General features: G+C 37.4%; 2 protein-coding genes across 11 annotated transcripts in view; one reads left to right on the top strand and one right to left on the bottom strand.

Moving 5' to 3' along the window:
- Positions 1-12,500, bottom strand: part of LOC144960237 (uncharacterized) — a 262,835-nt gene that overhangs the window by 43,618 nt on the left and 206,717 nt on the right. The gene's annotated exons all lie outside the window — the stretch shown is intronic.
- Positions 1-12,500, top strand: part of LOC144960570 (beta-1,3-galactosyltransferase 1-like) — a 28,910-nt gene that overhangs the window by 6,396 nt on the left and 10,014 nt on the right. Inside the window, exon 1 of one of the 2 annotated variants that reach the window (XM_078893783.1) lies at positions 2,112-2,806. The exons of the other annotated variant lie outside the window; for it this stretch is intronic. The gene's annotated coding sequence lies outside the window, so the exon portion shown is untranslated. Of the gene's footprint in view, positions 1-2,111; positions 2,807-12,500 lie in introns of those variants that run through there. 2 annotated transcript variants of the gene reach the window in all.

The raw sequence follows: 12,500 nt of genomic DNA, 5'->3' as shown, positions 1-12,500 counted from the left end.
GATCCATTTCATTCTCAAGAATCTCTTAACGTCAGTTTTTAGGGGAAATAAGAAGAAATAGAAGTCTCGCCGTCGAAAAGAACTTGTTGGGTGCGATTGTCCAGAAAGTTGCAATCCATTGTAAGGTTTTTTTCCTGATACCAACGTCATACAATTTCTGGATTATCCGATGGTGAGGGACCTTGTCGAAGGCCTTGGCAAAGGCCAGTAGTACTAGATCAATTTGACCACCTTTATCAATAGCAGCTGACAGATCATGTGTTAATGATAGAAGTTGAGTTTGACATGAGTGGTGCTTCCTAAATCCGTGCTGTTCATCACAAAAAAACTGTTAGTTTCGAGATATTCAGTTATTGAGGATCTTACTATAAGCTCCAACAGTTTGCAGCAAATGCAAGTTAATGAAATTGGACGGTAGTTTTGAGTCCTGCTTCTATCACATTTCTTGTAGATTGGTTGGACAAGAGCGTGCTTCCAAACAATTGGTATGTCTCCCGTTTCAAGAGAGAGTTTGAACAAATGTGTGAGGGCAGGTGCAAATTCATTACTCAATATCTTTAAGAGACGGGATGGTATTTTGTCTGGGCTACATGTTTTCTTTGGATCTAGAGTGGCGAGGAGTTTGGAAACGCCCTCTACTGTCACACTGATTTCGGCCATAGTGTTGGAATCGTTTTCTTCGCCTTGTAGTTGTTGAGTGGTAATTTTGGTATGAGTTTTTGAAACAAAAACAGAGCAGAATTGGTTATTAAGTATGTCTGCTTTTTCCTTTGCATCAGAGTATAATACACGATCATGCTCAAGGGGCGCTATACCAACCGAATCGCACCTCCTACTTTTTATAAATTTCCAGAGCTTTTTGTTTGAGTCTTCACTGACAAGTTCCTTAACATGATTATGATAGGCCTTTCTACTCTCTTTTTGTGTTTCTTTTTTCAGTCGGGCGTAATTGTACCAGTCTTTCTTACTGTTGGACTTTCTCGCTCTGCTCCATGCCTTTTGTTTCCGTCTAGATAATCGTTTGACGGTGGTGTTTATCCATGGTTGGTGAAATTTCCTTGAGCTTTTCTTCGTTGGTACATGTTTGGTCATCATTTTGTTAAGGTGGTCGTTGATGGCAGTCCAAACATCCTCAGTGCTTTCTAGATGTTGATTAATTATGTTTTCACTAAAAAGACGTGTTTCTGTCCGCATTTCGGCGATATTTGCCTTTTTTCCAAATAGTAATAGGGTGCGATTTCTGTGTGATTTTGTTTGCTTTGATAGTATTTTCCGTGATAAGGATGTCATGGTCATGCCTGGAATGGTTGTACACTTGACAATTAAATTTGGTCGATTTGTGATAAATAAGTCGACGATATTTGTACCCCTTGTTGGATTTTTGTTTATTTGACTAAGGCCAAAATCTTGCAATTTGTTAATAAATGCTTGGTTTATAGCTGAAGGGTATTGGTAACTGGTTATTTTTTCTTGTTCCCAATTGATATCAGGTAGGTTCAGGTCTCCGCTTAACCAGAGTACATTTTTCGGGTCTAGGCTATCAATACAGCGTGTTATCTCAGTCATTTGTTCCATAGTTGAGTTTGAAGGTGTTCTATACATAGCGCCCACAGTGAGTAGGCCTTGTTCTGTTTTGATATTTACGATCACCGATTCTGATTTTGTTTGAATGTCAAGCTTTATTACTGAGAGGTTCGTTGTTGTTGCAACCAGCACCCCGCCATACCTATCTTCTCGGTCTTTCCTGAACACGTTGAAATATGTCTCTGGTGGAAATATTTCACTGTCCTTTATTTCGGAATGTAGCCATGTTTCTAGCATCGCACTAGCTGATCTCTTGTAAGGATGGTGATTGATTCGGGTTTTTTTGTGCTGGTAACATCACGCTCTCTAGTACATGGAGGCAGGTAAGATATCAGCCTTCATACTTTCAACGCAAACGAGTTCCAAAAAAGAATTCAGACACACGTCCAGTATGGATAATATTTCGTTGCTTTTTTATATTTATCTTACTTTTGCGACGGTCAATCAAATCACGTGATATTGACACACACATACACCCCCCGGCCCAACAAACACAAACACACATGCACTCACATTCACAGGAGCAAAATAAAAGCTGCCACTTTTTTACTGTCTCAAAAAGCAAGAAGGAACATCGGTTGAGGCAATTAAATACTGTGATTGCGTCATTCACGTACTTCACGTATTGTAAAAAAATCCGGAAAATTTGAATTACCAAAAGTGTGCGAATCAAAAGTCATAATCAGCTGTGCGAAGTGTGCACAATTACCCTAGACAGTTTTATTCAACTACCACTATCATGTAAAAACTAAAAAACATTAGCTGTGGTACTACGCCTATAATTTGTCTTGGAAAAATGAAATGAAAAGGTACGGGGATAAAGAAACTCTCGTAAACAACGGATATATGCGGTGTTAGGGTTGAGTGAGTTAACCACCCTGCCACTTCGCCCCCCATTTCTTTGATATATTCATGATGAGGTCACAATATGTAAGTTTTCATGGATGAGTGACTGAACACTTTGGCTTAGATTTAATGATTTTATTATATTATTCGCAGGACTAGTTGTCACGTTCCTCATCTCGTCCATATGAATAGTAACGTCACCAACAACAAGCAGATTTCCAGAAAGCAGTGCGGCGTGTTTTTCAAAGTCTTGTAAAATAAAATCAATTTGTCTTGTTGATGGTGGGTTGTACACAGTGATTATATTGAAATGGATGTTTTCATAAAGTGAGCTAATATGAAGAGACTCAAAAGACTTAACAGATGAATTTTCCACGTGAGTAAAATTCAAAATAAAATTTAAAAATGAGCTTTTATATAGCGCAATATCCACTAAATGTGCTTAAAGCGCTTTACAAGGGAGGGGTCCCTGGCCAACAGCAACATTTAACATTTAGGACGGGACACGACGCCTGTTAGATGATGTTATATTTTTTTTCGGATAGCGGCCATGTACTCATGTTACACGTACGGTGAGAGAATGTGAGTAAAGAGTCTTTTCCAAGGACTCAACTATGCGCCGAGTGAGGCTCGAACCCAGGACCTTCCGATCCTAAAGCGAGTGTCATAACACAAGACCACACAGTCGGACAAAAACTCTTATGAATAACTAAAATATAACCGCGTGGCCGTTTGTCTCTGTCATTTAGCACAATGAGTCTATTCAACAGGCTCTCTGTAAAGAATAGCGAGTCGATTTCGTTTTCAATAGGTTTCAACAGTCGTGACGTGACTTCCCTCGTAATGACGCATAGCAACTGGTTCTAAACTATTGGAATAATGGCGGGCGCCCTTATGAAATACTTATACCACGAGCATAAAATTGTATCAAGAGGAGAAAAACTGTATAAATCTGATCACGTTTTAACTTTCATACATTCTTATCACATGACATGTGAAAAAGTTCTAGCCAGCATGAATAATAAAAAGAATAAATTTCTTTGTTTAGAGCCAAGTTGCTGGTTTTTGGGCGGACGTGACGTCAGAATATTGAATCCTATTATCGTGGTCTTGGATCAAAGCTATTTTCTTACACAACGGTCGAGCATTTAAAAGTTGCATGTTACGACATCTCTACTGTGATGGAATAATCATGGAGTTGTGTAGATATAATAGACGGGTCAATGTTGTGACCTTCTCTCCATCACAATAGGAACAATAGTCTGATGTCACTTCCGCCTAGCAGCCAGCAATTCGGTTCTAAACAAAGAAAATTGGTACTTTTTATTCTTCATGCTGGCGAGAACTTTTTTAAATGTCAAGTCATCAGATTGTATAAAAGTCTAAACATGATCAGATTTATAATGTTTTTTCTCCTCTGTATAAACTTTTATGATCGTCGGAAAAGTATTTCATAAGGGCGTCCGCCATTTTTACCAATAGTTTAGACCCGGTTACTAAGTAACCATGCGTCATAACGAGGGAAGTGACGTCACGACTGTTGAAGCGTATTGTCACAGTACCAAATCCAATTTAGAACGTAGAATACATCCAGCACACAAATGACGAGTTACAACATCTCGTTCAAACAACGCTGTCTGTCAGCCATCGTCTTCATTGGACCTCCTACTATCTCAATTGTGGGGCAGCGTGAATCAGTGATACAGTCTTTGCTTCGTACCCGAAAGGTACCGAGTTCAATCACCCGCCGCTTCGCTGTGCGGCCTTGAGCAAGTCACCTCGCCCTAGCTCACTATACGGCCCTGCTCTGCGGCTAACGTTTGGATTATTCCAGTCTTCCCTTGGAATAGACCCTAAATACAAATTACCCCATGGAGATGAATAAACGGAATTTTATTTGTTTATTACTAGTCTGCCATTTGTTTTGTTTTGTTTTTTTTCTTTTTTGGTAAAAGTTCCTACAGTATCTATAGATAGATCCAATGTCATATTCCTACCTATCTATAGATAGATCCAATGTCATATTCCTACCTATCTATAGATATATCCAATGTCATATTCCTACCTATCTATAGATAGATCCAATGTCATATTCCTACAGTATATATAGATAGATCCAATGTCATATTCCTACAGTATATATAGATAGATCCAATGTCATATTCCTACAGTATCTATAGATAGATCCAATGTCATATTCCTACAGTATCTATAGATAGATCCAATGTCATATTCCTACAGTATATATAGATAGATCCAATGTCATATTCCTACAGTATCTATAGATAGATCCAATGTCATATTCCTACAGTATCTATAGATAGATCCAATGTCATATTCCTACAGTATCTATAGATAGATCCAATGTCATATTCCTACAGTATCTATAGATAGATCCAATGTCATATTCCTACCTATCTATAGATAGATCCAATGTCATATTCCTACAGCATCTATAGATAGATCCAATGTCATATTCCTACCTATCTATAGATAGATCCAATGTCATATTCCTACAGTATCTATAGATAGATCCAATGTCATATTCCTACAGTATCTATAGATAGATCCAATGTCATATTCCTACAGCATCTATAGATAGATATTCCATATTCATAATTATCTTATTCATTCTATATCTATAGATAGATCCATGTCATATTCCTACATCTATGTAGATCAATTCATATTCCTACATATCTATAGATAGATCCATGTCATTCTACTATCTTAATAGATCATGTCATCCTTAATGTCTATTCTTCTATCTATAGATAGATCCAATGTCATGTTCCTACAGTATCTATAGATAGATCATGATATTCCTACTATCTATGATGATCATGTCATTCTACATTTATAGATAGATCCAATGTCATTATTCCTACAGTATCTCATAGATAGATCAATGTCATATTCTACGATCTATAGATAGATCCAATGTCATATTCCTACAGTATCTATAGATAGATCCAATGTCATATTCCTACAGTATCTATAGATAGATCCAATGTCATATTCCTACAGTATCTATAGATAGATCCAATGTCATATTCCTACTATCTATAGATAGATCCAATGTCATATTCCTACCTATCTATAGATAGATCCAATTATATTCCTACCTATCTATAGATAGATCAATGTCATATTCAGTCATTCTAAGATAATCCAATTGTTCATATTCTACAGTATCTATAGATAGATCCCAAAGTCATATTCCTACCTATCTATAGATAATCCAATGTCATATTCCTACTATCTTAGATAGATCCAATGTCATATTCGTACAGTATCTATAGATAGATCCAATGTCATATTCCACTATCTATAGATAGATCCAATGTCTATTCCTACTATCTATAGATATCCATTCAATTCTAAATATATGATAATCCAATCATATTCTACCTATTTAGATAGATCCAATGTCATTTCCTACCTATTTTAATATCCAATGTATATTCCCATATCATGAAGATCAATGTCAATTCCTACATATCATAGATAGATCCAATGTCATATTCCTACATATTATAGATAGATCAATGTCATATTCCTACTATCTATAGATAGATCCAATGTCATATCCCTACAGTATCTATAGATAGATCAATCATATTCTACCATTATAGTAATCTCATGTAATCCTATCCAGATCTATAGATAATCCAATGTCATATTCTAATCTATAGATAGATCCAATGTCATATTCCTCATATATAGATAGTCCAATGTCATATTCTAAGTATATTAATATCCATTATATACATCTATATCAATTCTATATTCAAGTATCTAATATTAGATCAATTCAATTCCTACTATCATAGATAGATCCAATGTCATATTCCTACTATCTATATAGTCATTCATTCATCCCTACGTCATCATATAGATAGTCAATTATATTCCATCACTATCTTAGATAGATCCAATGTCATTTCTACAGTCTATATAGATAGATTCGTCATATTCTAAGTATCTATAGATAATCCAATGTCATATTCCTATCTACTAAAGATCATTATTCTATATCTACTATCTATAGATAGATCCAATGTCATTTCCTACAGTATCATAGATAGATCCAAGTCATATTCCTACAGTATCTATAGATGATCCAATGTCCTATTCCTACCTATCTATAGATAGATACAATGTCATTTCCTACAGTCTTATAGATAGATCCAATGTCATTTCCTACAGCTATCTATAGATAGATCCAATGTCATATTCTTACAGTATCTATAGATAAATCCAATGTCAATTCCTACTATCTATAGATAGTCCAATGTCATATTCTACATATCTATAATAGATCAATGTCATATTCCTACAGTATCTATAGATGATCAATGATCATATTCATATTACAGTATTATAGATCAAGATATTCCTACATATTAGATCAATTCTATGATAGATCCAATGTCATATTCTCCAATTATGATTCAATGCATGTCAATAGAATCATCATTCTACGTTATAGACAGTCATATCTATTAGATATCCAGTCATATTCTATCTATAGTATCATGATCTACAGATTAGGATAGTCATTCAGTTTTAATATCAAGTTTCCTACTCTAGATATATTCTACTCTAAATAGTCAGTTTCACAGTTATCATATATCCCTATATGATATCAGTATTACGTATAATCATGACATTAGATTCCATGTATTCTACAGTATAGAAATCAATGTCTTCTTTTGTCACTCTATTGAGATCCAAGTCTTCCATATGATGTCCATATTCTACTATCTAGAACATGTATTCTACTACTAAGACATGTCTCTACTATCTATAGATAGATCCAATGTCATATTCCTACTATCTATAGAAGATCAATGTCATATTCTACTATCTATAGATAATCAATGTCATATTCCTACGTATTATAGATAGTCCAATTCATATTCTACAGATCTTAGATGATCCAATGTCATATTCTACTATCTATAGATAGATCATGTCATATTCCTACATATCTATAGATAGATCATTCATATTTCTACATATATAGATAGATCCAATGTCATATTTCTACTATCTATAGATAGATCAATGTCATTCTACAGTATTATGATAGATCCAATTCATATTCCTACTATCTATGAGATCAATTCTATTCCTACATCATAGATAATCCATGTCATATTCTACAGTATATAATAGATCCATGTCATTTCTCTATCTATAGATAGATCAATGTCATTCTCAGTATCTTAGATAATCATGTCATATTCCAGTATCTATAGAGATCATTCATATTCCTATCTATAGAGATCAATGTCATCTACTACTTAGATAGATCCAATGTCATATCCTACAGTTCTAAGTGACCAATGTTTCTACTATCTATAATAGATCAATGTCATATTCCTACATTAGAATCATGTCATCTACCTATCTATAGATAGATCCATGTCATATTCTACTATCTATAGATAGATCAATGTATATTCCTCCTATCTATAGATAGATCCAGTCTATTCCTACTATTGATAGATCCAATGTCATTTCTACTATTATAGATGATCAATGTCTTTCTACTATCTTAGATAGTCCAATGTCTTCCTACAGTTATAGTGATCATGTCATATTCTACGTATCTAGATGATCCAATGTCATATTCTACTATTATGATAGATCATGTATATTCTACTATCTATGATAGATCAGTTATTCTAAGTTCTATGAAGATCATTATATCCTACTATTATAGAAGACAATGTATTCTACATCTATAGTGATCATGTCTATTCTACTTCTATAGATGATCATTTCTACTTAGATAGATCAGTCATTTACGATTATGACCATTATTAATATGAATCAGTATTCTACATCTATGTGTCATGTCACTACGTACTATAGACATGTCATTTCTACTTTAGATAGATCAATGTAATCCTCAGTTATATATCATCTATTCACTATTATAGATAGATCATATATTCTATATTATAATCAATGTATTTCTACTTATAGAATCATGCATTCATTAATATCAGTATTTCAAGTTCTATAGTATCATCATTCTCTATCAAAAGTCAATGTCATATCTCTATCTATAGATAACCATGTTATTCTACTATTATAAAGATCATGTCTATTCCTATTATAAGTAATGTATCTCTTCTATAGACATGTCTTTCCTACTCTTAATGATCATGTATTCGTTATGATGTCAATGTTATTCTACTTTATAGTGCCATCATTCTACTTATAGATGCATGTATCACGTATTTAGATGATCATGTCTATTCCTCATTTAGATACATGATATTCACAATATAGTCCATGTCATATTCTATTTAGATCATATTCTCTATTTAGATGATATATTCCTCCTATTGATGATCTGCTTCTCGTCTAGATGACATGTTATCTACAGTATCTAGATAGATCAGCTATTCATTGTGATCATCTATCACATTTGAATTGTCTTCTATCTATGTAATCAGTATATCTCTACTTATCTGCTTCCATTGATAGTCATGTTTCTATATTATGTGTCAATGTCTATCCTATTATGATGTCAATTCTTTTCTATAGATAGATCCAATGTCATATTCCTACCTATCTATAGATAGATCCAATGTCATATTCCTACCATCTATAGATAGATCAATGTCATATTCCTACTTTCTATAGATAGTTCCAATGTCATATTCCTACAGTATCTATAGATAGATACAATGTCATATTCCTACAGTATCTATAGATAGATCCAATGTCATATTCCTACAGTATCTATAGATAGATCCAATGTCATATTCCTACAGTATCTATAGATAGATCCAATGTCATATTCCTACCTATCTATAGATAGATCCAATGTCATATTCCTACATATCTATAGATAGATCCAATGTCATATTCCTACCTATCTATAGATAGATCCAATGTCATATTCCTACAGTATCTATAGATAGATCCAATGTCATATTCCTACAGTATCTATAGATAGTTCCAATGTCATATTCCTACTATCTTAGATAGATCCAATGTCATATTCCTATCTATCTATAGATAGATCCAATGTCATATTCCTACATATCTATAGATAGATCCAATGTCATATTCCTACCTATCTATAGATAGATCCAATGTCATATTCCTACAGTATCTATAGATAGATCCAATGTCATATTCCTACAGTATCTATAGATAGATCCAATGTCATATTCCTACCTATCTATAGATAGATCCAATGTCATATTCCTACCTATCTATAGATAGATCTAATGTCATATTCCTACAGTATCTATAGATAGATCTATAGATAGGGGGAGCTGCAAGGTCTGGGCCGGACGTCCCGCTTGCTGAAAGGAAATTGATGTGCATTTCGAACCCAACACCTCTCATTTCCAGGTGCATTGATCGCCGCGTAATCCTGTCTTGACAGAGATTATTGCATATGGCCTCTCATGCATTATTGTGTCTATAACAGCACCTTCCCCTGGTGTTCCCTGTTTCTACTGAGTTTGTTATGGGCGCCATTGAGTCCCCGGCGGTATAACCGGGTTAGGGAGTAGGTGGGACCCCTTCCTCTTAAGGTGCAGGGGTCAGAACCCACCGGTGAGTGGTACACGCTCTGCTCCTCACTCACCCACCTCACACTCATTCTGTAGTGTGGTGTCTTCTGTATGTCCTTACTTTTCTTAATCTACCCCTATAACTCATACTCTCCCTAGCCATCGATGTATGGCTCCACTGCCTTGTGGATACCTTCGGGAGGAGGAAAGGCTAAGGAGTAAACCTGACAGAAATCTGCATCCAAACTGATGCCAAACGTATCGCTGTGCGATCCTTTGGACCACACCAGGGAGGAAGAGAGGGATGTTCTGGTTACAGGGCAGCCCAGGATCTCCACATACTCTGCCCAGGCCGCGCCCTGGAGAGGACACTCCAGTCTCACCTTCACCGGTGAAGAGTAACAACACGGAAGACAGCAGTCTACGAGTGATAAGTCCTTGCTCGATTGGCGTAGAGTTGGACGCTACGGGTTGTCTTCGACGGTGGGAGGGATCATCGTAATCCTACTGGTCAGCTACCGCCCGCCCCAAGCTGGGCAGCCCCCAGCCAGAAAGGTGTTGATCCGCCACGATCTGCCTGCTTCAGAGGGTGCCTGGAGCTTAGAGCTTGCAAGCTTGACAAGTGGATCGTTAAACTGTGTACCAGGCAAGCAAATGAAAAAGAAAACGAAGTCCCCAGCTCTTCGATTAGCAAGCTGGAATGTAAGAACTATGCGCTCAGGACTGACAGATGACCTTCAGGCCATGGACGATGCTCGAAAAACAGCAGTAATTGATCGTGAACTTAACAGATTGAACATCGACATAGCAGCCTTGCAGGAAACGCGACTCCCAGAGAGGGGATCCCTGAAGGAGAAACACTTTACATTCTTCTGGCAAGGAAAAGGCACAGAAGACGTGAGGGAGCACGGTGTTGGATTTGCAGTACGCCATACATTGCTTCCTATGATCGAACCACCAACAGACGGCACAGAGAGAATTTTAAAGCTGCGCCTGTCATCCATGCAGGGCTCGGTGAACCTTGTTTGCGTCTACGCCCCAACACTGCAAGCTTCGGTTGAAGTAAAGGACCAATTCTATGAGTCATTAGACGCCATTGTCAACAATATCCCAGAAGTGGAGCACATCTACCTTCTTGGCGACTTCAACGCGCGAGTTGGTGCTGACAAAGAATCATGGCCAACCGTTTTGGGGCACCACGGCATAGGAAAGATGAATGAAAATGGTCAGAGGCTTCTTGAACTCTGCTGCTATCGCAAACTTTGCGTGACGAACACCTATTTTCAGAACAAGGCATGTCACAAGGTGTCATGGAGACATCCAAGGTCAAAACACTGGCATCAGCTGGACATGATCATTACTAAGCGCGATTCTCTTAACAATGTTTGTAACACCAGGTCCTATCAAAGCGCTGATTGCGACACTGATCACTCTTTGGTTGCCACAAGGGTGAAACTGACACCAAAGAAACTTCATCACTCAAAGAGAAAGGGCCAGCCCAGGATCAACATCAGCAAGACAGCTTACCGGGAAAAGAATATAGAGTTCAACGAGCAACTTGAGAAGATTCTCAACACAGCTCATATAGAAGCAGAACAAAACGCACAGGACAGCTGGAATTCTCTTAGAAACGCCATTTACAGCACTGCAGTTCTGACATACGGCAAAAAGGAGCGCAAGAGCAATGATTGGTTTGAAGCCAGAATTACTGAGATGGAGCCAGTCATTGATGCCAAGCGCAGCGCACTTGTCAGCTATAAACATAAACCGAGTCAGAGGAACCTGCAGGCGCTGCGAGCTGCACGCAGCAAAGCACAGCAAACAGCACGACGTTGCGCCAATGACTACTGGCATCAGTTGTCGGACAACATCCAGCAAGCGTCTGAAAGTGGCAGCATAAGGGCCATGTATGAGGGCATCAAACAGGCGACAGGCAAATCTACAAAGAAAACTGCACCTATTAAATCCAAGACAGGGGAAGCCATCACTGACAAGGACAAGCAGATGGGTAGATGGGTAGAGCACTACTTGGAACTCTACGCCAGAGAAAACACTGTCACCCAAAAAGCGTTAGACGCAATTGAAGAACTGCCAGTACTGGAAGAACTAGACGCAGAACCAATCATGGAGGAGCTCAGCAAAGCAATCGATGCTCTGGCCTGTGGCAGAGACCCGGTGACGACAACATTCCACCCGAAATCATCAAATGTGGAAAGCCAGCCCTCTTGGAACCACTACATAAACTCCTGTGTCTTTGCTGGAGAGAAGGCAAGGTACCCCAGGATATGCGTGATGCCAAGATTATCACCCTCTACAAAAACAAGGGAGACCGTAGCGACTGTAATAACTATAGGGGAATCTCTCTACTGAGCATTGTGGGTAAAGTCTTTGCGCGCGTTGTCCTCGCTCGACTGCAAGTCCTCGCCGAACGTATCTACCCAGAGTCGTAGTGTGGCTTCAGAGCCAAGAGGTCGACAGTGGACATGATCTTCTCAGTACGTCAACTTCAGGAGAAATGCAGAG

This window comes from Berghia stephanieae, chromosome 15 (assembly GCF_034508935.2).
Source record: "Berghia stephanieae isolate SIO BIC M18660-M18661 chromosome 15, UCSD_Bste_1.3, whole genome shotgun sequence".
Classification (NCBI taxonomy): Eukaryota; Metazoa; Mollusca; class Gastropoda; order Nudibranchia; family Aeolidiidae; genus Berghia; species Berghia stephanieae.
The sequence above is the reverse complement of the archived record's forward strand: the minus strand, read 5'-3'. Positions and strand labels throughout refer to the sequence as shown.